This window comes from Amblyomma mixtum, chromosome 10 (assembly GCF_055824585.1).
Source record: "Amblyomma mixtum isolate Tamu chromosome 10, ASM5582458v1, whole genome shotgun sequence".
Taxonomy (NCBI): domain Eukaryota; kingdom Metazoa; phylum Arthropoda; class Arachnida; order Ixodida; family Ixodidae; genus Amblyomma; species Amblyomma mixtum.
Window position 1 is genome coordinate 185,695,155 of NC_143021.1, and position 24,854 is coordinate 185,720,008.

The window sequence follows — 24,854 nt, forward strand, 5'->3', positions numbered from 1 at the left end:
TAGGGAAGTAACAGCTATCTATTCAAAAAGGTGGTGGGTGCCCAGCGCCTTACAGCCTTCTTAGAACGACAATAAGCTCGTAACTGCACGAAACAGAGCAACAACAGTTCAGCGGTGCCTTTAGAAGTTTCGGCCGCACGCGCGTTGCACTAGCACAGATTATTGCGCTTTTTGATTCAGGCTGAGTAGAAAAGTGGGAATTTTTATGGGAACTAGCTGCTAACCGAATCTCACATGTGCTTATCGGCGGCAGCAACGAGTACAGAAACTCCGTATTGCGCTGTCAGATCTGGATGGTACGTTATAGTTTTCTCTCTCTGGCAAATGACTTCTCATTTTAAAAGAAGCGTAGTCTCCATCATAACTACCTGGTGAGCCAGGCGTGAATCAAGAATTGACGAAAAAACCTCCTGTTTTTACATAATACTCGAGAGGTTTGTGAACCGCAAGAATAAATTCGAGCGCACACTCCTAGCGACCGCCTTTTTGGCTAAGATTACGGTGCGCAGAGCCCAGAGAGTGTAGGGCAGGGCGAAACCCGGCTGCACTAGTTGCATTGCATGACCATAAGTAGTAAGTGGTGTTTGTATCCAGTGACTAAATGTTACATTTCTTGTCAATATAAACTGGCTATAGCGTGCTGAGAACTTCCTCCACGTTGCATGAAAAAAGTTAAAAATCTTCACTCACGAACAAATTGGAAAATTTTGTCTTTCTTCTTCAGGCAAGAATACGTTCTTTCAGTTTAAAAATCAGATATTTTACAGCATTAAGTTTCAGTTTCTCAAATATTCGAATATGCATTCGAGTATTCAATGTGCGTTCATCGCTACCGCCCAGAGAATCTTAAATGCAGCATCAGTGACCAGGTTGATTTATTCCTGAGGTTCGAACCACATCTCTGTGGAACTAGAGGCGATTCCGTGAAACAAATTAGTGTCTCAGATCCGGCGACCACAAAATGTCGCTAAATGGGCTACCTGCACGACGACAAAATTTCCAGCCTATAGGGTCTCACACTAGCAAGTGCTATTTTTTATGTTAAGATTTTATAAGAGGGTCTATTTGATTGTACTGCTTGCAGATTGCTTCTTAGAGGGCCCCGTATACAGTTCAGTGCCTCAGGACACCAACAACTGCGCAACGCGAACGCATTCACAGACCAACGGACAAAACCTGAAGGCATGGAACTCGTACTAAACGAATAATGTCTGAATTCCTGGAAAAACGAGCTGAATACACTGTTACGTTTCGCCATCGTCGTGTGGGAAAACCGACACGGCTGCAGCGGGCTGTCGATGAGTCACTAAAGGCGACGCGGGGTCATCACCCGGATTGGCCACGGAATAGGCGACAGCAATCATCCCCTGAAAGTAGCCAGCGAAGCTCTGCAGTGCAACCTCATCTACACGACGAAGATAGCTGCCAATGTCAGCAGTACTTGACCTTCCCGAGGCGACTCGGGGGTCAGCTGGGTCCAGTCATCAAGTTTCACTGCGGCATCGATCTTCCAATGAGATTGGCGGCGAGCGTCTTCCCTACACCGCGTGGCCTTGCGCTTAGCCTGGTCCCTGCACTGATAAGGAGCACGTGCGATCACATCAAGAGCGTGGGAACGCCGCTCCCGGACATTCCGGCGTCTGCGCGAAGTAAATGGCATCCTTCTCTCAATCTCAACACGTGACAGGGACCTGTTCCCTAAGGAGAGAATGTGTGATGAGTGTCACATGGAACTTTTCAAGACACGCCTTCCTCGGCAGGCCCGGCCTTCATCTATGGATTTCAGAGAAAGAAAAACCTATAAAACTCGACACCGAGTACGTTCGAGTAGCTCCCTGTCAACGAGACTCTTTTACTGAGACACACTCACAGTTGCTGTTTGTACATAATGTATTCACTTGTACGAAGTTCTCCTTGTTTTCCTCATATACTCATCTCCGACCTGCCTCTTCCTCTCTCCGGCCAGACCATGCTACCCTAAGTCGCAACAATACCTGCAAATACAATTGAATTGGTCTAATGCATGTTGAAATTTTCTGTGCTTCCATACTCACTGATAGGAAGCCAAGCTCGGAGCTTTCTAAGCAATGGGCCGAAGATCATGAATCAGAGTGGCGCTTATATAACCTACAAGATCTACGGCATGTAGTCTTCAAATAAAGAGACTTTCCAAGCACTCAAGCTGTCCGGTTGACAGGAAATACTGAAAATGCATTCTGTCCCCTCGCGTGTCAGCATCACTTTCGTGAAAGACGCAGTAATTTTTTGCTGAAAAAAAATTTTACAACGTCCTCCTCACTCTTCTTTTAAGCCATAGGGCTGAAAAATGCAATCTCTAAGCATAAGTCATGGTAATAACTAGCAACAATTAGAGATAATTTTTTTTTCATATACCCGCCTCTGTTCCAAGTTGGTTTCGGTTTCTGCTGCGAATTCAAAAGTCGTAGGCTCCGTCCTTGTCACAGTGGAAAAACACAAACACAAAAACTCCTGTGTGCTTTGGTGCGTCATAATCCATTAAAGAATTCTAGGTGGCCACAGCTTTTTTAGCTCTCAACTACGATGTCTTTCGTAACCTATGTGTGGCTACCGTACATTAAAAAAGGCAAGTTGAAATTCGTAATTTTTTTATTGGATATCTCCGCATTGGCGCTTAATCCTTCTGGGCACCTTCACACCAGATTAATCATCCTCATTTTGCAGATCATGTTCAAGACTGCATTGACTGTATTAAATGAAGTAAAAAGCTCAGGTAGAAATTGATGCAAACTGGGTTTCCTTTCCAGGCAAATAAAAGATCCGTCAACCCCACATCGTCAGGAGATATGCTAGTGCGTGTTTCCCAACTCGACTGGAGGGCGTGACTGCCGCGGCGCAAAGCTGAAAAATAAAGCAGGAATGAGAATCTGAAACATTTTCACAGCTACATTTGAAAGACTGCGCATTTAATCGATGATATATTTAGCTCTTTCAGTGAGCAGGATGTCTTGTCATGTTCTTTTAACAATTAAAATTTATGGGAATGGTAGCATGTTAAAATTCTTAGTGGTCAATGTAGATTAGATGAGTGGTTTGGCACGAAGAAACAATAAATTTCTGCTGACGTTTTATTTCATGACCATGGGCATATGTACAGATGCGTGACGTCTGCAAAAGAAAAAAAATGAAATGAAAGCGTCATGGAACAGCGAAACGAATTCTGTCGCCCGCCGATGACACTAAAAACTCGTTGTTTGTAAAATAATGCTACATACGGGTCACTTAAGGACAGTAAAAGAACTGCAGATTGGGCTAGTTTAGTTTGTGTAGGTTCATAATGGTGGCCCAACAGCGCAAACACACACAGATCAAGAACTCGGACCAAGTATTCAGTCGTACTGCAGTACTCACACGCCTCCTCGATTTCTCTCAATAGAGTGTCGCCAGGTGGACGGCAAGGTGGATGGCCGGGTGTGTTATCGCCAAACGCCCATCTGCGCCCTAGAGAACTTTCTATTTCTACTCGTGTAGGCGCACATTAATAGTCTGTTCGTTTGACAATACTATCCACGAGATAGTGCAGTGCTGTACACAAACCCATGCCAAAAGGAAATATACCCAGAGAACTTATGTCATGGGCCCGATGTTAGAAATTGGAAAGGCGTTGACGATCCCTGGTCCCGCGTTGGCCCTCTCTTGTCAATGCATTATCAATAATGGTGATGTCATTGGAAAACACGCCCAGCACTCACCTGTTATTATCCTTGGTCTCCCAACATTAGCAACACACCGTAGCACAGGCGTCAACTGTGGTCAGCTATCATTAGGTACAACCTGGCATAGGATGGCCTGGCATAAGATGGCCGGATGGCCAGATGTGCGTGAAGATGCGATGGCTAGCCAGCATCGCGGAAATAATGGCATACGTTGCTCAATATTGTGCCATTCTCGATCAGATGCAAACATCAGATATATCTTAGTGCAAGGTGCTCAATATTTCATCTGGAATTTTGGATGGCTTTCCAATAATATACACAGCCAGCTGCGCTGCTAAATTCTTCCCACCAGTAAGGACGGGTAGCCAATGTAGCACACATTGTGGCATACGTTAATATTGTTCCACCGGCATTGATCGCTTATCAGAAATGCATGTATGCTGGCATGTGCTGTTCAACCTCGTCCTGTCTGTTGGAGATAGGCAGCTAAAACTCCATATACCCCGACATACGTTGGTCACTATTTTCACGCCAATTTTGATAGCTTGTCGGCATTGAACATGTAGTGGCTTACTTTGGCCAATGTTGGCCAGACGTCTCTATGGCATATCGAGAAGGTATATACATGTTAATACCTTTCCACTGCATGCTCGTAGTATTTATTTTATGCTTGTCGCCTGCATATTCTAGTAAGTAGCAGTATTTTCCGCATTTTGTTATTCTTTGTGTAATGATGCCGACGACAGTCTCATTTCATGCACTGTTTCACTGTTTACGTCAAAGCTTAGTTGTATTTGCGCTTTAGCATTTCTTGTGTCTTCTTAATAGTGTCAAGCGCTAAGCATGGGCCCTGTGGAGCCACAAAGAAGTGCGCAAGCAGAAAAAAACGCGGAAGTTCGGTATCTGGCCGCTGACGCGCCAGGCTCGGGTCGACCTGCCTACGTAGATAGCCTTCGTAGATAGAACCTGGTAACAGTGTGGTGCAGGTACCGGGTCGATCACCACGGACCCCTCTCGAAATCGCTGCAGCCGAACGATTGCCGGATTGCCACGGTTGCCTGTGCAAATCACCAAGGAAGCCGCCACACGTCCAACCGGAGCAGCAGCGCTCGCTATTTCCTACTAAACCCCTACTTTAAACGTGCTGTTTTCGACGTTTTTTTTTTTTTCAAAAATGACAACTGTCTCACAATCTCGTAAATAAGCGCCATATATTCTTTCCGACCTGTACTTTCAGTGTGCAGAATACATTCATTATGGGTTTAATATCTCGATTATTACATCTTTGCCAACTTGCGAAAGTAATCTGTGCGCGAATACGGTGCCGCCACAACGACGTTGTTTATACTCTTTCTTTTTCTCCTGAAATGCTATCACTTTCACAAAATGAAATTAACGATTGGCCTACCGAATAATCTCTCCATAACATAACATATTCAGAAAATTAAACATCTGAAGTATTTAGACGCTCAGTGAGTACGAGAAAGATATCTGTTGAAAGCCGGGTCCCGACGGGGCAAGGAAATGCAGGTGAGAGGAGAGTCCGCCATGCAAACCGATTTGTAGAGCACCTCGTCATTCTTGTCCAATGTTATGTAGGTTATTATGGCTTTTCCCGTCCTGCTCAAGTTAAGCCTACATGGCAAGAAAGCCTTTATTTTAGCAGTGCTCTGCTGAGTGGCTACAGTTGGTGGATTTATTTGTAATCCTTACTGCATGTACTAGCTATCCTAGCTACGGCTGGCGAAAACCTTTTTGCCAAATAACGTATTCTGTGGCCGTACCTATGCGCATATGCCATCACAGAAAAGAAGGAGACAGATGTGCAAGCCGTTCAGGTGTACAGTCGTGAGCAAAAGTGGTATACAACACGCAGCCGGTGGCAGAGCTCGGGAAAACTACATCGAAACGCCATCTAGCCACAGCGACAGGGGTCGAAACAGCTCAAGGGGGACCCATGTTATCTGCAGGCATGTGAGTTGAATCATAGCAGTCGGTAGATGGCGTTCCAAAGCAGTTTTCCTGAGCTCCGCCGCAGGCTGCGTGTTGTATACCACTTTTGCTCACGACTGTACATCAGCAAGCGGCTGCCTGGAGCTTGTGACAGGGGGGGTGGGGGGTTAAAAATACTCATGGTTGACGTGCTGGCAGGAACAGTACCTAGGCCTGCCCTCAATGAAGCCGCTCCCTTGAACACGGGGTCATTTCTAGCATCGGACCCTTTGAAAAGGCGGTCGGCATCTGATGGCCCTCTACAGGACTCGTTGCTTTCGCGCAGCCTCCAAATTACCACTCACACCTGTGGCTGTTTCTTTTCCTTTAATAAGTGCTGAAACATTAGTTTCTTTAATCATTTTGAGTGCATGTAGCATTCAGACACTCACCGCACAGGAAATGGCTGCCACAATGAAACATTCGTCACAAATGAACTTGGCAGTGAAACGGGCGCAATGCGTAATGAGCAGCCTCGGGGAACTCGCACCCAGGCAGCACAGGCAATCAGCACAATATTGAAAACGGATGTCTTCACTCCAGTCCTTTGTAAGACCTGCCTTTGCCAGTACTTTTCCAATATCGGGTCGATTAGCTGTGCTGCTTCGGTAATGGGATTTTTAATGAATATCCCCGGACGCGTGCGGTGAACAAGTGGGTAACATTGGGTTGAAAACATTTCGTAGCCAGTGGTGAAGAACAATTGGATAAGCTTGCGTGGCTTATATTGTTTAGCTAGTTAAAGTGGCTGGATGCCTGTGATAAGCAATCAGTGCATAAGATTGGCAGGCAAATATTGGATAGCCGGTGAGTTGGCGTGTTGCCTGTGATAGATCAAATGAAGAACCTTGGATGGCTAATATTTTGATCACCAGTGCATTTCTTTGACGCCAGCCAATAAGCTTGCACGTCATTACTGGCTGCTGGTTGTGAAGTCAGTGTTGTGCATTGGCTAGAACACAAGATCGGATAGCGCCCTGGTCAGGCGCCAATATAGTGTCTTTATTGTACCCAGTCTTCCGCAGTATTCGACTTGTTCCGGGCCATTGTTGGCGTGCTGCATAGGTAGCCTTTCATGCGCTTTGTTGTAGAGCAAGGATTTCACTCTTTCACTGCGCAGTTTATCTTGTTCGCCGCCGCGGTGGCTCAGTGGTTATAGTGCTCGACTGCTGACCCGAAAGTCGCGGGTTCGATCCCGGCCGCGGCGGTTGAATTTCTTTGGAGGAGAAATTCTAGAGGCCCGTGTGTACTGTGCGATGTCAGTGCACGTTAAAGAACTCCAGGTGGTCGAAATTTCCGGAGCCCTCCACTACGGCGTCTCTCATAGCCTTAGTCGCTTTGGGAAGTTAAACCCCATAAACCAACCAAACCTACCAGTTTATCTTGTTCAGGCTGAGAAGTCTTTGTGGGGCTTGAACTCTAACTTCATGTCTGATCGCTACCCTATCTTCCTGATATCAGTGACACTTTTCGCCGAGCGTTATTTATCTTTCCATATTTTTCATCTTTCTCTTCTTCTCTGCGATCTGCTCACCTGTCAAGCATGAAACAAGCTCTCATCTGTGAAGCAGGCCTTTAGCAACTGATACTGCAGCGTGTTTCGGGTAGGTCACCGCTTCGAAACGTCAAAGTGGCATTTGCATTTTGTCGTCATTTCCGTGCGTGCATAATTTCCTGAGAACAATGACCAAGAAGGAAAACACATCGTTTTTCTTGAGAAGATTCCAGCACGCGCCACTGTGCGGCAATGGAGGCTTGCCGGCTCTCGGCTCTACACAGTGGTTATTATTTAACCGCAGCCGCAAATCTAAAAACACAACACTCTTTTGCTCAGGCAACTCACAGGTGAAAGTGAGTAGATTAAAGCACTTAAAAGGCAACTGCTGCACTTTTTTTAGAATTTCACGGTATTCCAGGATTCAAACCTATATAGGCTGCAGGTAAAGCATGGCAAGTGTTTTTGCACTAGCATTTAAAATAGTGACGTAATCGACGGTTGAGTTTTGCGCTTCTCCTCATTGCATCGGAGGTGTGCAGGGAAACTCAGCGTGACGTCACGGAAGGTTTGATTTCAATTTACCGTTGTCTTTCCGGTACACCCTGCCCTCACGCGTTAGACGCTGCCAAACAACTCTCATCAGGGTTCGCCTTCGGTGGTGCTGGTTTTTTTCCTTCAAAGCGTTGGAAATGTACAGATACCTTCGATGACGTTATCATGCGCCCCCAACTGGGTGTTGTGCGCTGCGGAGAAGCTTGAAGGGTGTTCGGATTTCAATCGGCGATTACTTCACTATTTCAAGTGCTAGCCCAAAAAGACTTCGCATGCATTACGTGCAGGTTTCACTCATTCGACCCTCCTAAGCTCGTTGATTTCTATAACCTATGCAGTTTCCCTTTAAATAAAGAATACTGAATTACTGGAATCATGAGTAATCTTGATTGCTGAGTTGAAGTGAACTATGTAAAGCGTTCGGACAATGAGTTCAGCAAGAAGATATCTATTTAAAGCTCTGGTAGCTCCATAAATTTCACATTATTTCAAGAAGGTAGGCCACCGTCCACAAGTCAAGGTGATGATCTCGGCACTTAAAATGCTTCTGAGTTTGTGCAGGATGGGGTGCCCAGCAAAAAAGCGAAAGCCTGCATGCCATTGCAATCAGGCAGAAAAAAGGCTACGTACCCTTTCGGCAGGGTGTTGTGTACAAGTTTCTAATATCTTGCGGAAAGTTTTATAAAGTCCAAACGGGTAGATGTATCGTGGAGCGCCTAAGCGCAGAAAAAAAGTACCCAATGCCAGAGAAGGGCATTTGGCAGTACATTGCAAAGCTTATGGGGTGCGCAACTGGCCATTCACGTCGCAGTCAACTTGGTGAGAGTACAGTGTTTATGTATCATCACCATGAACAACTAACAGGACAAAGCGTGCAAGCGGCGCGGTAGCGTCAACTGAGACAGATTGCGTCCGTGGGCTGTCTCTAGCTGTATCTAAGAAATAACTTCTGGCACTGCCGGCTGATGACGCACATGGTTATCTGTGACTCGATGAAGCTTTCATTTTGTTTTCTTTATTCTTTCATTTTATTTGTTTAACACTTCGTAGACCTTTGTTTCCTGTGCTTGCTCATTATATCTTTCCCTCTGTTTCTTATATATACTACTGATCATGCAATTCAGCTTCAGCACTTGTCCATGCCTTTTTTTAGTCTCGTCTTTGTTTACGCGCTGTGTTTTCTTTAAAGGATAATTCCAACATACACAAACCTCTTCTCTTCTGATGACAGCAAAGCAACAATTTCCGGACACATAATATGGCTAATCCGTTTCTATTCGGTAGGAACAAAGTATTTGTTGTAACAATGTACGGTCGTGATTACAATATTGCTGGACATGGGAAAGCGTGGAAAAAAATGCGTTCTGGGCCGCCTAACGGCGCAATGCACGCCCGCTCGTTCTTCGTTCTCTGTACCCTCGCTTCTAAGTTACGCGCGGCGCACGCAAACAGGAACCGGCGCCAGGTGCTGCATCGATATCCGGCTAGAGTCTGCCCCAGCCGCTGTGATGGCCTAAGCAGATAGTTGCCGCCCTTTGCGCGGCAGTAACTTCGCGTACGGAGGAAGGAGCCCACAATAACGCGTTTGTAGTATGAGCTACATTTCCCCAAAAAGGCGACCCGTGAATGCTTCGCCCCTTTGGCAGGTCAACTGCAACCAGTAAGCGCCGTCGATGGCAAGTTCACGTGGCATTAACTTCGCACAGTGCTCGACATACAGAACTGACCTGAGTGAATTGTTGCCGAGCATTTTTCTCCTATTACTGTTTCATTCAGCCACAAAACAAATCGTACATTTCCTTTTCGTCTATGTTTAGCGTAGGAGAATTTCTCGTGAAGGGCTTGTTATACACACGTACATCGCGACCAGCAGCATTTGGTCATTCCGGCACTAGGAACCTTTTGGCCAGCTCGTCTAGCGCTAGCGCATTCAAATTTGATGGTCACGCCTGCGAGGAACACTAGGATAAACCGGGAAAACGTAATTGCACAGCACTCCTTTGCCAAGATCCGCTGCGCGGCGAAAAGCGACACGCGATCAGCTTCATCCATCAGCGGCTTAGGCAGATGCTTGCCAGATATCGAAGCGGCACCGGGGGCGAGTTCCGATATACCTACAGCGCACGTGAGGCAGGAGTGACCGTACAGAGAGGCCTGCAAGGGGCCAAAGAGCTGGGGTGCGCCGTCAGGTTGCACAGAACGCAGTTTCGCCACGCTTTCCCAAGTCCCGCAACATTTTGATCTTGACAAAACGTCTTACATTCACATAAGATACAATGCCGAGAGCAGTAGTTTGAAATTAAAGGAAGTAATTAGTAGCATTTAATGAACTCAAAGCTCACAGTGGTATGTAACAAATTATTACGGCTTTGTATGCTCCCGGCTTATGAAAAAAGGAAGAAAAGCATGAAACATAAGAAAAGGCATTCACGCCGGCATACAAAGCGATCAAAGCGGTCATGTATGTCTGCGCCTGAAGTACGAAAGCATAGCCTACTCTATTTTCCATACCCGGGCACCGGCTAAAAAGCGGCCGTTCAAGCAAAATTAAAGCTACCAGCGGTTTCCGGGTAGTGAAACAGAATTTCACTGCTCGGAAATGGGTGAATGGTGGTGCTGCGCGCGCGTTTCAAACTCTATACCTGAAACGGGTTCTCTGCGGTGCAAGCGCCTCATTTATCGCCGCACGCCTTCTTTTGTCGACCGCCGAGAAGCAGCGCTCGCAGCCTTCCCAAAAAGTGCAACGGCCGGCATCGATTGAAATTGGCAACGATGACCAAGCATGGAAAACATAAGAGGCTATGGTAAAGGGAAGTAAAGCCGGCAAGGAGTGTGCTGAATAAAAAAAACAGCATCCCAGAACATGGGAAAGGCGCTAGATGAATACACAGTGATGGACCACACTATAAGAGTCTGGGTCTGAAAAGAATTTCAGCATTTTTCACTAAAACAAGACGGATCATAACACCAACAATCACAAACGAACATGGAGTATTCGGGCAACAAAATGAGCTGCAGTAGTATAATAGTCATGAATCTATTAGCTGCACCTTAAAGGGAAAAAAGCAAATTCAAAACATGATGTAGACAATCCGTGAGGCAATGAACCGTATGTACTTGGCGCACTTTTGCGCTATAAGATCTGGTGAATACAAAAGACAATTATTACCACGGTGGCTCAGTTATGGTGCTCGGCTACTGACCAGAAAGGCGCGGGTTCGATCTCGGCCGCGGCAGTTGAATTTCAATGGATGCGAACTTCTAGAGCCCCGTGTACTTGCGTTGTCAGTGACGTTAAAGAACCCCAGGTGGTCGAAGTTTCCGGAGCCCTTCACTACGGCGTCCCTTATAGCCTAAGTCGCTTTGGAACCTTAAACACTCATAATACCATAAACCGTAAGAGGCAATTATTTTTGTGATGTGAAATTACGTTGTGGTTAATATTTCGTCGTGTTTTTATATTGCAGCAATCCTTTACTACTTTGAAATAATGAAGGAGCGGCTAGGGACGTATTCTGTGTGCAATACTCTGTTGTCACTGTCAAAAGATTTTGAAGACATTCTATAACACAGGAAGTGATATGCACTCATGATGAGAAGAGCATTGTGCGCACAATTAAAAATCCGGTGGAGGGTACGGAGATCCATGTTACATATTGATCACTTTGCTGAGAGGAAACTTTTCTTGAAAAGTATGGCGCTATCAAACCCAGTGTAGTGTTACACAGCTGTTCTGGGTATTTCGTATATGGCAGCCTCGGTCCACAATGTGCCTGAAATTAAGTGGTGCTCGCTGAAAGTTCTGTAAGCAAACCTGAGCACATCTGTTTCTGCACTCGTGAGTGTAGGCGGTTTCCACTGTGGGCCTTTGCACATAACAGAGAACGATCTTTTGTTATGGTTAAAGGCGTATACTATTCAAGTCGCCTTAAAATGGAATGTATGAGCAGCTTCAGAGAGAGGCGAATCTGATATGACAATTCACAGGAATCACGTAGAGGTCTATTCAGCCTGAAAAAAAAATTTACTGCGGCAGCAGAGATTCAGAACAAGTTAGGAGGGCTGAATGAAATAGCGAAGGCTCTGATATCATGCTCATCCACGAGAATAATGAATTGTGTTTTTTACTGATACGGTTAGACACAAATTTTAAACCCGTTTTTTTCCGCCAGAATATTTCACAGGACGAGTATGAACCCTGATAGGGGAAGGCTGTGATGGCATTTGAATTTACCTCCGATGTGGGCGGGTAGGGAATAAAGGTGGAGTGAGGAGAGTGGTCGAGGGTAAGATGTGGCTGTTTTTTATAGTGGGCAGCTGGCTTCCAACTGGATCTTTCTTTTCTATTTCGATTATGCCGTTCCTTTTTCGTTCCGTTTCTGCGTCGGCTTAAAATCGGTGGCGGTCATGCAGAGAGTGAAGGTAGCAGAGTTGATGGATGGAACTTCTGACAGGCAGGCTTAAGCGAAACATTGTGGGTGGAACTTGTGGGTGTGAGGTATGGGAAGGAGTGAATCTAGGGTGGAAGGGGGGGCATGGGCAGCCCACCATATAGAGGGGTTGGTAAGCCAGTAGGGCGTGTTCGTTTTGGCAGCATTATGATCCAAGACATCAAGTTTGTCACGCCGCCTAATAGGACATTCGAGTTTAGCGCGTCATAGATAACTAGAAAATATTGTAAAAGAAAAGAGGCTTACGGCAGCTTTCTCCATAGTCCGCATCTGCTCAACGGGAACCACGTCTGTCCCCAGCTGAAACAGGTACACCAAGGAAGAGTCTCTTTTTTTTCACCGCTGGTGACCACTCTAATCTTCTCGACTATCTTCCAATATCTTTAACAAGCTTCATATTTAAGGTCTTTTAACACGTTGTTTCTACTAAAATTACTGACTATCTTGGGGATTACTGCGTCATATTCAAACATTAGTATTGACTTCGAAAGGTATACTCATGTGACACTTTACTTTCCGGATTCATTCGCGCATTCATCAGTGGGCGCAGGCCTTTAAGTCGACTAGCTGTTTACTGATTTTTTTAAACATTTGACCGGGTCCCCCACCACGCAGTTTTGCTCAAGCTAACCCACCTGAACATGCATCCTTCCGTTATTACCTGGGTTAAGGCTTTTCTTGCATGTTGATCCCATTTCATTTCTGTCAATAATCATCTCTCTTCTTGCTCACCTGTTTCCTCTGGTACTCTACAGAGAACCTTTCTGGGACCTTTACTTTTCCTAATCTTCTTCTATTACTTACCCACTTGCGTACCATCCAGGATCACATTATTCCCAGATGATTGTGTTATATACCGCAACATCACTAATGACACTGATCGTCAAAATTTGCAAACTGAACTTGTTTCCATTAACTACAGATGTTAAAATTGTTTAATGACTCTTAATGCCTCTAACACGAAAGTAGTCTCTTTCACACGCAAGTCATATCGCATCCCGAGATCTTACATTGTCCATAATAGCTGAATTGAACTTTCTACTACCTACAAAGATCGTGGTCATTATCTTATGAATAATGTACTATGAAATTACCACATTAACCAAATTCTGGCAGCTGCTAATCGCTCTTTTTGTCCTTAAAAAGGTAACCTCAAACAAGCCCTTCTTTTGAAAACTGTCTGGGAAGAGAAAATCAGTCATCTCATGTGTGAGTGCCCCGTCTTTGTGAATGAAAAACGTAGGCTTCATCGTAAGCTGCGTTGTCCTCTGGACTGCCTTGATCCTCGCCCTTTCACAGAGGCCAAGATCCTCGGTCCGTGGCCGCAACAGTCGACTGCCATCAAGTCTTAACAAGGCCTGTTTTGTTTTTTGCAAGAGACTGCCTTGATTGACAGATTGTGACTGTGTTTCCCGTTCCTTCTCTCTTCCCTCTTTAATCCCCTGATTCCCTTCCCCAGTCCAGGGTAGCCAACCGGAAACCTTTCTGGTTAACATCCCTGCCTTTCCCCACTCTCTGTATCTTATCTTACCATACACTGCCATAATGCGGCCTAAACTGAATAAGCATCAGTTATCTGGGATTCAGATCAAGCATATATTATTCGTGAGTTAGAGGTATTGCGAAACCGACGTGTCAGATTCATCTTTTGGGATTATTTTCCTAATACTAGCATCATCACCCTAGAGGTGGGCGCCGAACTTCATAACTTATTACATCGTCGCAACCTAGCACGCCTGACAGTCTTCCGTAAACTTTATCATGTTTTTCTCCATCACGATTCCTTCCAATCCCCTGAAACCTTTTTCTACGTCGTGATCGCCCGTTCACAGTGAAACGCATTTTATGCCTCATTTCTTCTTTTGCGAAATTGTTTATGCCTCGTACTATAGCCGACTGGTGTAACCTGCCACGGCACATCACGACTGAAAATAACCTAGACAAGTTTCAGGACCCCTAACACAAATATCTGTCTATCATTGCTCATTGCTTCTATCGCTTGTTTCATACAAATGTATTATTTTGTAAATTGCCTTCTCTTATGCACTTCCTGTTTTTATTTGGTATAATAAGCTTAATACTGAAGCCGTACTACACCCGCTGAACGCAGTGCTCCGCATCTGAAACATTCCCTGTGGTCATGTGCGTTTATTTTTTTTTAAGAGGGGGAGTAATGCCACCTGGTGGTTTCACGTGGCGTCAGAAAGACAAGGAAGTTAGAGACGCGCGCGCTCTTCGAGTGTGCTTTTCCACTGAGAACAGCCGTTGACTGTGTGTCCGCTTGCCTTTTATTTTGTGTGGTGCTCGCTACTCCCGTGACAATATTTTGTGATTTCTAGTACTATTATGCATTATTATGTATTGTATTGTGCCTTGTGCCTGCCTTCCCTCGAGTTTAGTACGCTCGACTAGAGGGCCGTCAGGGGCATATTGAATAGATATATATATACTGGGTGCAAGACTGATTGGCAGTTTTTTTTTGATATTGTAAGCATCTTATCAAGCAAATTAGGCTGACGGTCGCAAGCCTATTCCACATGCCTATCTATGGGTATAATAGTCATGAACCTTTGCTTTAGGCAAGGCGACTCCTATTAAAATGCGATCGAGTTAAGGGTCCCGTTCCGGCAAAAATTAGTCGTTGTCATCAACACCAGAGGCAGCGTGAGCTAAATAGATCTCCATATAAACAAAGCAGGAGGTAAACGTGCCACCTACGACCGGCGACTTCTGACGCATTCACAACCTGGACAGTGACGGCTGGAAACCTGCCCAACCGCTCGCCATTGACAACCGCAAACTGTCCATCCTGCAGGTTGCAGTTAAATTAATGACTCGTCGCGACAGGCGCTCTGGAAGGGCAACCTGGGTCGCAACAATGGCTGTGTTTGAAGCGGCCACCGGCCGCGGCAGTGGCGCATTGCTTAAACGCTGCACTAGTGCTCCGTGTGTGGGATGAGGACTCCCAATGATCTATGTATGTAAAGCAGAAAATGGCCAATTGTGCAAACTATGATGGCATTATTTCGTACACGCTCTCGAGTCATGCCTTTAGGACAGAGCATGTTTGTCTCCTCCATTTTTTATTATTTTTAGCTGCCCGAAATTTCCCCACTTTCCCATCTAGCACTGTTTGGACGATTTGCAACAACGGCCGTCAACAGCGACATCTGTTGAGGGGAGTGGTCCTTTGGAAGAGTGTTTCTTTTTCTCGTCCTCAAAAATAAAAATTACGAGACGATTGTGCGAGGTAATGCGAGACATCTTGAATAGGGGCATTAGTTTTTCTTTTCGCATTTGCACCCATCTCCTTTCACAGTGTCGTTGATTTGGATTTAGCCGTGCTTTTCTGTTTTGTGGGGTCTTTCGGAGGATGAAGTTGAGTTCTTGATTGGTGGGTGAGGTTAGTATGCGGAGATGAGTTTTTATGGATGGGTTCTCTAAGGCGCATTCACTGGAGGATACCTTAAACTGGTCCGATAGGTAAAGGCCGCTGTGGTGTGCAGGCTTGCGACAAGCAGGCAACGGCGGTTCTGTCTAATTAAAGCATACTGCAAGCGCAGTAAATGCATCCATGCAACCGATCCTGCCCCGGAGGCGACAGGCAGGAGGGCCGGAGCTCGGAAAGGAGTTACGGACCGGCATCCCGAAAGGGCTGCCTGTTTCTATGCGAATCATAACGACATGTAAACTCGAGCTTATTTTTTGTATTGTCTGTTTCGCCATTCTCGTTCAATCATCATGCTATAGATGAATATTCTGCACCTTATCATTAAAAAGCATTCGTATTCCTTGTGCAGTAATTACATGGGCAGCTGAGTGGCCAGTTAATAACAAATAAAATGAATAAAGAAATGTATAGTACTCAACCAGCCTTCTGTTAATAATTTTTGGGGGCCTTGAAGTGAACAAAAAATTACAGAAATCGCTGGCGTGTTGCAAATTATGCCTGTGATATCATGCAGTTTTACCGCTTTTATTTGCAGATTATAAATGAAAACATGCAGTTTATTATAACAGTGTTTGTACACACTAGTGTCAAGAAACATTGGATGCCAGATTCTACGTTCATGATATGAATCATGAAAAGGAAATGTATGTTTCGCGCATAAAGCGTGATTTGTCAGGTACGCTGTAGTTTCTTTGCAACTCAACAAATATATATCTCATTTATTACACTAAAAACAGTACGCAAATGAGAGAAGAGCATTATGAATGACAAGGCTTATTTTAGGAATTTTTCCCGTTCTTCTCCAGTGTTTACACCGAGCAGCACTCACCCATTTCGCCCATAGCCATCCTTGCAAGCACGGAATGTTTTCCTGGAAAAAAAATAACAGTTTTCAGTTATTTTCATGACATTTTCACATCTTCTTGCTGATATCTTTTTTCCTTTGCTTTTCAGCTCAGGATGATTGGCAGAACCACCTCTGTAGGTAGAGGACTACGTCAAGCACACTTGGCCACCTGGTCCAATTAAAAAAGTTCCTATCATATCTACTCTTCTGAGAAACGGAAGTGCACTTAACGGAATAACGCGTGTCAGACAGAATTTGCGATTGGTTTCTTTTTTTTAAATTTATTTACATTGAAGGCTCATGTGGGTATTACTTTGGTGGGGAACAACACGCATGAAATACAATGAATAAAATACAGTAGTAATATAACGAGCTTCCAGTCATCAGGAATCTCAGCCGCATCAAGGGACTGCTGAAAGATGAGTGCCAGGATACGTAATGTTAAGGTTTTTGTAATCTTTAAATGTTTTGCACTAATTTCATCCGAGCCTGGGCTTGAACAAGTAGGCAAACGTTCAGTAGCCCTCTCTATACCCTCGGAATGCATGTCTATGCGGGGCATTGCGCATTCAGTTCTTGGTTCAGGTCCAACAATAGCAAAAGGCTTTTCTTGGTCAAAAATGAAGCAGAAAAATTAGTTAAAATGATCACACATATCCACTTTGTCTATTGAGGTACTTGCTTGTCCGCTGTGTTTCGCGCTGTTTCGACATAAACATCTGCAGAAAGGAAGTGCGAGAATTTCTTTTTTGGTGCAGGAGAAATAACTTTCAACAACTTTTTGCGATTGTTTTTCAAGGAGTTCGGCATGTCAGAATTAAAGAATATATATTTCGCTTCTTCAATTTTCTGCTTCCATGTCTTAGCAAAGCATAAGTACGCGTGTTTATGCTTGCTTCAGTGCACATAGCTTTCACATAAAGGCGTTTATTTTTCCTTAGAAATAGTTTGATATCCCTCGTGAACCATTCATTGTTCCCTACCGCTGAAAGGCATCGTTTAGGAGTTTTTTTCTCCTGCCAATTTTTCAACATATCAAGTAAAAGTACCCAATGTTCAAGACACTTCAGTTAGAATATGCGGACTCAAAGAGATAACAGTAGCCATCAAGGTCGTTTTTATATTGTTCAAGTCTGCTTTAACAAAATCATAAATTAATAATCATTAGCATAAATCTATCATCAATAACCAATAATGAAAATCATAAATCCTAACTGCCAACTGATATAAATTGTAAATTGGTTCTTGAGGAAAGGAAACGGCGCCGTATCTGTCTCACATATACCGTTGGCCACCTGAGCCGCGCCATAAGCGAAGGAAGAAAGGTGGGAGTGAAAGAAGAAAACGAGAAAGAGGTGCCGTAGTTGGTCCAGCTGATATCATACGTAGTATTGGGTGTTCTAAGTTCCGAAATTTCACATGGGCTCTGAGGGATGTTCATGTGATTGGCCCAGGAATAATTTCGTCACCAGGAGTTCTTTATCGTGTACTCGAGTCGCGCAGCCCATATGTGCTTTGGAATTTTGCTCCTATTCCCAAGCAGCGCAAATAATCGGCCCAATGTTTTAAATGCATGGTTCCACTGTGGTCATTTGTTGGACCGGCATTTGCCTATACGTTTTCAGTATTGGGTCCATTGACTGTGCTGCTTGGTTTACTATCCAGCCGACATGGCTGGCAAAAGACCCATCAACCGTGCACTCAGTAGCTGAACGGCGCATCCCCGCCGCAACCGCTGAGGATGCGCACTGCCTCCAGTCCAACTCTAACGCACTGTAAAATATTATTCTTCGCCAGCGCGGAAAAAAGCAGTGACTTCAAACTCAATTTCAGACGTTTTACATTTCATGTTTTTACTGATCAAATGTTTTCAGTGATGATGAAACGTGCATTGGCGCTCCCAGAGACGAAACGTTTCCACATGTGTCTAAATGGACAGTTTTAGTAGAGCACTCGAAGAACTAGAGTACACTGCATTGTTACATCCGTAGCTTTACCACACACAGAACGCTAAACTGCCAGCCTAGAGATCCATGTTCTTTAAAGAATACCTATATGAGATATTTTTACTGCCTTTCATCGTTCGACACGATTGTTCTTGATTCTGCTTTTCGTGAACGCCCTTTCTCTTACTGTCGTCTTTTTGCGTGGTGCTAAGGACATGCATACTGTTGAAATTTATGTGGTTTCTGTTCGTGCGAAGCGGTATTCAATTACTTATTCTCTCCACGGTAAAAACCGAGTTAATCTCGCTGTGTTTTTCTTTTTTTCTGGTTCAAATTGATTTGACTATGCACTCCTAATATTGTGATAAAAATATTTTCCCAAAATTAAAATACAGATGAAACCGGTTCAGTTTGGGTAAGAGTATTTTATGAACAGATTCTTTTCCTTAATTAATAAAAACAATAGATGGATAAGGTATGGACAGGCCATGTTGTGGAGCAATAAAATATTTTATATAATGATTTATTAAAATTTTCTTTCATGTCAAAGTCTCAATAAAAGCGCAGAAATCAAAATCAGGCAGTGTAATAAGCAGCCCAATCGAAAAGCAACAAAATGTACATTGAGCTCTTTGTAGGACTTCCTTCAGTGTCAGGTTCTAAATGTTGACAGCTCAAGATATGTATAAAAATTAATAATTCCCAGTTTTCGGCGCCGAGATTGAAAATGGGCAACCACAACATAGAACATGCAAAGGTGTTGGATTCGCATATTTCATGAGAAAAAATGGCAACCCACGAGGCTGAGAAGTTGGCTTAAACCATGTGTTTTTCTTTCTTCTTTCTTCCTAACAATACGATAAGATTGCCGTTAGCCCTGTTTCTGCTTAAAATCTGGCCAAATTGGGGAATTGCCTATGATCTTTCAGAGATTCGAAATTTTCTTACCAATACAGCGAGCAGCCAAACGAAAACTTCGAATACTATTGCTGCGAGCTCCGCATCTCGCAATAAGCGCCCTAGACCTACTTTCGTCCTTAGCTCACTATTGCTCCCTCTTCTAACCTCACACATGGCCGGCACACCAAAGTGGCCTTCTCATTGTTAACCACAAGAACACTGAACTTCTTAGTCGAGTTTAATACGTCGCTAACATTTTCAAGAGCCTTTTCAAAGCCACTCTTGGGGAAAGACATTTTCGCAGTAAGAAGCAGGCGGAAATTAAAAACTGACCGTGGGTGACATAAACGCCTACTTTAGTTCTCCACTATTATGTAAACGCGCAAATAAGATCTTCAGATTTAAATTTCGGGAAGTTGTCTCACCTGGAAGTTCTCGCTGCGAATCAACTGGTCACATATGCTGATTGCTTGGCAGACGCTCTTAATGAACTACGAGAAAAACGAAATTGCTATTGAGCATTTGTAAAGACAAATATTTGTGAGCAGGTAGATTTGCTGATGGTGATTTATCACCGCACATAGGTATAGTTCTCTTTTACGCTAGGCTTTGCAGTGAATTTACTCCTCGTGAGATTTCAATTGCAAATGAGAATGCCTAATTACCATAGCGATCGTTTATATCTAATGAGTATTTGATTACAACCTTCACTGAGGCTTGATAACGGTGTATTGTCGACAACTCTTTCAAAACAGGACTCTGCTCGTTGTCTTGATTGATATTGCCTACTAGTATTGCCACGTGGCACATAGCTGACAACGACAAAGTAGGGCTCGCGCTGTGAGGTATCGGCCGCCATTGCTGTCCCAGCTTGCCTGGCCTTGTCTGTCTTCGTACCTGGTATTAAAGCTCCCCTTCCTGAACAAGTACGCTACAACGGAGTATTGTCGTAACTCTTTCAAAACACGAGTCTGCTCATTGTCTTGATTGATATCAAAAATTTGCGCCCATCGGCAACTCCCTCTGAAAATACGTTTCAAGCTACGCTAAACTAATCTAAGAGGTGTAAAGAGAGCTAAGCGATCTGTCAGTGGTTCCTTATTTTCTTCCCACATCAGTAGGCAACACTATCTTAACATGCTTTCTCTATCCAGGTTCCCTAAACTTATGAGACAATTACGTGTTGACGCACTTTTCTTTCAAGAACCGCTTCCGTCAATGAAATCGTCTACATCTACTGAGTGCCTTCAACGAATTATTCGTTTTTATTTTTTGGAGCTATTTCCGAAGTTACTTTAAAAATGCTGCCCACAAAAGATGTCGAGGAAGAGCAACCTGGATTGCACACATTCCACCGGTGGTAGAACCTGCCATCCCAGGGTAATGGCGCACCGGTTTTTTACTGCACCACTGAGCCAAGAGTGCTTTGAGGGGACTGCCAGGAGTTTATAAATGCTAAGTATAGAAATACCAATTCTGCATATATGGGCATGAACCCATAAGCTATCACGTCATGCCGATGAGGCGGAGCGCAGGCAGCGATTCGGAAGCGACTGCTTTCACGAAGTTATCGCGCAGATGAGAAAGGGTGTAACGGCGGCATCGCGGCGAAGGCTATGTACTGCCTTGTAGGGATAAAAGATGGAGGTAGGATGCAGAAGTGGAATGTGGTGCATAGGGTTACATCACGCTGCAACGCGCAGCGACTGCGTTACAAAGAGCAGATGGGCTTACGCCTTTTCACACATAAGCAGTCTTAATTGACTCGGCCTACTTTTTTATAAGAGCGTTTTCTTATTCCCGACTGTAAACCATTTCGTCGTATTTATTTACTGTCCTACTTATCTTCACCTTTACCCTCTCACATATTAACTTAGGCCCCATGGTCGTGCTTGTTTGTTGCGCCTGAGATTCAGTTCAAGGTAAAGTTTTCTTTTCAATGGATGAAAATTTTTTTGGTGCATAAGATGTCGCCCAGTACTCCCCACATTATTTTGCATCAATTACACTAGCCATCAGATTACTGATTCCTGCTCTTCGTTTCGTATCAAGGCAGCCATGTGGGCTAGTTGGTGCACATCAGACACCTTCACCAGCGAAAGTACGAGACACCAGAAAAACAAGAACACAGGACAACGCTGGAAACATGGAAATTTGATAACCGGAAGACCCAACATATAGAAAGTTTTCCACAGAAGAAGAGATAAAATGGGTACCTTGTTACAGTTTCTCTCTTCATCTGTGGGCAACTTTCTATATGTTGGGTCTTCCGGTTATCAAATTTTCAAGTGTCCAGCGCTGTCCTGTGTTCTTGTTTTCCTGATGTCTCGTACTTTCGGTGGTGAAGCTATGTCTGGTTTTGTATCTTTAACATTTCCTTTTCGTAGAACCACGGTGTTGTGATTCTTTATGAAAATATTGATTTCTTAAACTGCCAGGAAGTTTCCAACATAGGCAACCCGCTTCCAGTGTTTAATGACAGATATTGGAACAGGTGTGTGATATATTTTTGGCGAAATTTTGCAAAGCAACTTACATAACCCACTGGGCCTAATGATCTGCCGTGGTGACAGTTGCAATACTATCGCTTATTTTTTGTTTGCTTTCCATTACCCAACAGCACGCCCCTTAATTAGCGTGCCACAAAACCGTGATCGCTGACAAAAATCCCGGTATTCTAATAATGCGCCGTAGGCAATGACATACGGTTCCACTCTGGAATCAGTGGATGCTTGATGGAACGAAGAAAGTAATTGTAAGTCACAATGACACATTTCTATACTTAAAAGAAGGAGTCTCCTGCTTGAATGCAATATATTGAGCCTTTTGCACGTCAGAAATCTAAACAAAGATATGTTTAGAGCATTGTAAATAAACGAAAGGCTTTTCGATAACTACGTTAAAGGTTATCCAAAACTTTGCCCCATAAAAAACGGTTAATTTAGACAGCAATCAAAAAAGTTTCTTATGAAAACCACGCAGTTCCTTCGTTAACCTTTTTTGCGTCCAGGAATAGGGCATATTACCTGCACGATGAAAGGACCAGCTGGAGAAGGCCTCATTGTCAGCAGTATTGGAAGGCACTCCTTCCTGACGTTGGTTACTAAGCGTCCGAGCTGCGTTGAAACGAAGAGTGCTGCGAAAAATGAAGGCAATGTTTCTTCCCACATGTTATGACGCCGGCAACATCCAAGAACAGCTGGAAATTTTCACTTTTTATTATTTGCAATGCACAGTCAGGTGTACAAATTGAGGTTTTTAACCCAAATAAAGTTACTAGGAAAGTGGTGACACTGCTAAATAGGTTTCATTGACAGAAATGAAAGATACCTAGTGCTTTTTCGTGCATTACATTTTTCTCCTCAAATACCTCTCATAAGCACTGAAATTTCCCCAAAATTAACTTGAAACCTCCGAAATTGTTTCCATAAATCATTTATTATGTCTAAGGGCACATCTTTACTTTTATTGACAGCTAATTTTCTTCATATACATCCCCGAATAATGCTTCTAAACTGGCTGCTTCAGAAGTTTTGCTTTTTTAGGAATATCTCTATTACTAAGAAGAATGCAAAAGTAGTTGAAGAAGTAGTAGAATCTTTACTAATATTAAGAATAATGATAGCTCAGGATAAAGAATGCAGAGCAGGAAGCCTCTACGAGTTGCATATTTACACCGAAAGTCGGTAATGTCCCGCTGCTCTATGCACATGCGTACTCGTATGATAAAGTATTCCTGGCGCAGTGGCACAGGTGTTAAGCAATGTGCCATTGCCTTGGCAGGTGAAATGGCTGTTAGATGTACAGCCATCGGTGGGGGCTTGACACCCAGGCCGCTCTTCCAAATGAACCCCTCATGATGAGCCATTATTAGAACCGCCACCTGCCATGGTGGACAGGTGATGATTACGTCACCAGGTCACATGACCAACATGGCAGGAGTACCACCAGCGTTTTCACTCACAACTCCGCCGCTGACGACGACAACTCGTCGACGACTCCGGATCTTCTGCAGAACGAGAGTCAAACGCTATCGCGTAAACAGTTGCGTTATAGTGAGGTCTCATTGCACTTATGAGCGAGGTGTCGGTAACTGAAGGGTCTAACATGACATTATAACAAATGGCCCTGTAAAATTCTACCAAGTAAAAATTGTACGTTCGAAGTCGATATTGTCGCGATTGCCTGCATTGCATATCAGAGGAGTGTCACATTTATTTCGATGAGGCCTCATACGTGGTGTAGCCAACTTTATTATATTTTCAGATAGCTTCACTTCCACGCTTAGACCAATAAGTATATTCTCTAGAGGCATTGAAAACTCGGACACTTTTCTTTCACAGACTTCACCGCTTTCTATTCATGCGAATCAAGTTGTGAGAACGTAAACACCGCAAGGCCTCGACGACTAAGTATAGGTTGGATTCGCTTGCCGGGTATATAGCAAACAATTCAAAGTCGTATTTTACGCCAGGCGATCCAAAAACATGACCTAGAGATATAAAACGATGGCCACAATTTTGGGTAGCGAGTTCATTGGTTCATCCTCTGGCACCAAAAAGAAGGTATATTCTATTCAATAAAAGAAACAAAGGTATAAGATGCTACGAAAATCGAGTGGGGTGTTACAATGCTTCAGAAGTGAATTGTTCGATGTGTTTTAAGGGAACGCGCTTTCTTTTCATGGTACAAATATGCTATCGGTACCTGAGAAATAAAGACACAGTCGAAAGTGACGCTCACCTAATTATAGTGCGCAGGCATTGCAAAACAACTACCGAAACCTAACTCATATGTCTCCTCAGCCACTTACCATCTAAAGGTTCAGAATTACACGATCTCACTGTAGTTACAGTCGTAGAAAGCAAGACCAATATCCACCAGTTATGTGCTTGTGCCATACCTTCTTGAAATCTGAAACTCTGATGGTAACTAAGCTGTGAGTGAGAATCATCCTCACACGTATGTCAATATTTAACTGAAGGCACGTGCACTGCTGCTTATTTTCATTCTGGTGAATGTCCTCATAAAGGTCTGGACTGAAAATGAATCTATCTTACTATGGCGTTTTTTTCTTCTTACCTCTCTGATGTCGAGTGAATAATGACCAGACCTTGCGCCTGCTGGCTTGAACAGCAGGCACCTGCATCGTTAACAGTATTCTATGACAATGAGAGAGTGATTAAGCTTTCGGTACGGCTCATGAAAAAGAAAAGGTCAAACAAAAGAAAGCGCAGCTATACCTTTACTGCATCAGGCGATGTGAGGCACTTCAGCTGTAACCCACCGAAAGATGAGAACAGTCTGGCTATCAAGACGCGCACAGGAAGCACCATAACGTCAGCGTTTGTTTTGCCTATTCTTTTAAATGATGCATAAATGCCTGCCTTCAAAGATAGCAAAGCAACAAAAATTACAATAATGTACTCGAGAGAATAAATACAATGCACCAAGAGGAATACCATCACATGTTTACAACATACCGTGCAAGTACTGTACATAGAATTTGAGAGAGCTCACGA

General features: G+C 43.9%; 1 long non-coding RNA gene across 1 annotated transcript; it reads right to left on the reverse strand.

The window, feature by feature from the left end:
- Positions 1-2,757: 2,757 nt before the first annotated feature.
- LOC149327948 (uncharacterized) lies at positions 2,758-24,226 on the reverse strand. The gene is made up of 6 exons (XR_016286153.1): positions 24,146-24,226; positions 22,359-22,468; positions 19,758-19,823; positions 16,469-16,510; positions 12,435-12,488; positions 2,758-2,880 (listed from the first exon to the last, which is right to left on the reverse strand). It is a non-coding gene; the product is annotated as an uncharacterized LOC149327948 (long non-coding RNA).
- Positions 24,227-24,854: the final 628 nt, after the last annotated feature.